Source organism: Lampetra fluviatilis, chromosome 3 (assembly GCF_964198595.1).
Source record: "Lampetra fluviatilis chromosome 3, kcLamFluv1.1, whole genome shotgun sequence".
Classification (NCBI taxonomy): Eukaryota; Metazoa; Chordata; class Hyperoartia; order Petromyzontiformes; family Petromyzontidae; genus Lampetra; species Lampetra fluviatilis.
The window spans coordinates 19,151,604-19,153,902 of record NC_136277.1 but is presented as its reverse complement, the minus strand read 5'-3'; positions in this window follow the sequence as shown (position 1 = coordinate 19,153,902).

The following is a 2,299-nucleotide window of genomic DNA, read 5'->3' as shown; positions in this document are numbered from 1 at the left end:
TATGATTTCCATACCATTCCAATGTATTAACACGGAATTATTCTTACACGCCATTTAATACTTTAAATGTGAGTCTTCAGAATCGAAGGTTAACGATTGATTGAATTTGAGACACCAGTGCAGTATTAGTCCGAGTATCAAATCTCAGATGTGTGCCTCTATTTTGTCATTAAACAACGTTTTTATTTTATATTTTTAATTCAATGTGGATTGATCAAAAGGGTAATTCCATTCTTCATTTAAACAAAATGCTTCCTTTGATCATAATTAACCCAGGACATTTTAAATTTAACAACGGACCATCTATTATATAGTGGCCCTGGCTAACGAGGGCCATTGCTGTAGTACTCACAGGTGCATAGCACACGAATTTTCTTAAAGTGTGACGGAATATTTTTTTAACACTATAAAACATTTCCTTTACTGTTCAAAAGTAACAGATATGCTTTCTAAACCATTAGGATTGCATTTGACACGCATACGGTAACTACAATATGGTTATATGGTGATTATCGTGATTCCAGTATGGTTATTCCAATCATCTAATGTGATTCAAATCACCCAGTGTGAATGTTCGGGGATCGAATTCTCAACACAACTGGTCATGCACTCCTTGAGTTAGATTCACATCATGATGAAACAGCCAACACATATTGCCTTGGTGACCTCCCTTGTTGTTGGTGATGGATTCATGGCCACAATTTAATCAAATATGGAACGAAAATGAACAATTTGCCAACACATGAATCATGCCCCTTATATTTAACCTATCTCATCCAATGCATCATGACTTGATGTAATGTTTTGCTTTCTGTCTTCAATGCTGTTGTTCTTAAAGGGTACCCAAATAATAACACAATTGCTTATGCTGTGCATACATGGCAAGAGCACAACTTGAATATACTGCAAATAAGAAATAAGACTTTACAATATGTTGTATATATGTTTGTTGAACTTCTTTCGCCACCGTACGTAGCCAACCGTGCTAATCGGAGGTGCGGGGAGACAACAAACTAAACACAAATAGCAGTTTTAAAGAAATTCGTTTTCAATCTTGATTTAAAAGTGCATCGCTCCACTGGCTTCTTAATATCGGAAGGAAGAGCGTTCCAGATGGCAGCAGAAGCTCATCTGAAAGCGCGCGATGCAGCGACCGCCTTTGTTCGATGGCTCGCCAAAAGATGCTGCGAGGATGACCGGAGTTCGTGTTATGGTTTATGTTCCTTGACGAGATCAGCAAGCTATTGTGGTTCATTCTAGATTTGAAGCTTTCGTGACTGCAAGGATTCATATTCTTAGGTTTTTTTCGGTAAAGTCACGTAGGTAAAAAATTACAATTAATAAAAGTAAAATAAAAAAATTAAATAAAAATCACGACGTTTCGGAGGCAACACAAGCTTCCGTCTTCAGGTGGAACCGTCACAGCACGACTTACTTGATGCAGCAGTCGTGCTGTGACGGTTCCACCTGAAGACGGAAGCTTGTGTTGCCTCCGAAACATCGTGATTTTTTTTACTTTTATTAATTTTAATTGTTTACCTATTGTGGTTCATTTGTGGCATGCACTTATAGTGTATTCGTTCATCAATTGGGAGCTACTGCAGCTCAGCGAGCACTGGACGGACATTTCCAGTCCACTGCTGGATGAAGGCTTCCCTCGGCTGTCTTTTGTGGATATTGTTTGACCATAATGTCTCACGCTGGTCACTGCGAGTTGGTGAAACTTGGGATGGGGGGTGGGGGGAGTCCTGCGTCGGTTCGTGTTGTCAGCCATGGCCGGGAATCAAACTCGGGTCGCTGGGTTACCTGCTAACCACTGTTGCATAACCTCACCCCAATTAGGGAATGCACAAGGAGATTGATGAATCAGAATGGTGTCGTGCCAGAGACATTTTTCCCAACAGCATCCTGCCAGCAGGCAAAGAGGTTTTGCAAACCTCTTCATTGTAATGCCACCCACTTTTATAGCCAACAGAGAACCCCTTTTGCACTCCCTATATTCGTGTTTTGTAATATTATCCCAGTGGTTGCGACTGACAGCTTAAATTATTCTGATTTGACGGGCGTTAGAAGTCGTGTAATTATCAAGCGCTGCACCAAGGCAGCAACAGTTGGCAATGTCTTCTTGGTTATTTCGGTAAAGTCGCGTAGAAGGGAAATAATAAAATAATACAAATAAAACATAATAAAATAATTCTCACGACGTTTCGGCCACAACGCAAGCAGCCATTCAGACGCTGTCTTTCCGACGGACCTGTTCTTCACCTGAGGACGGCTGCTTGCGTTGTGGCCGAAACGT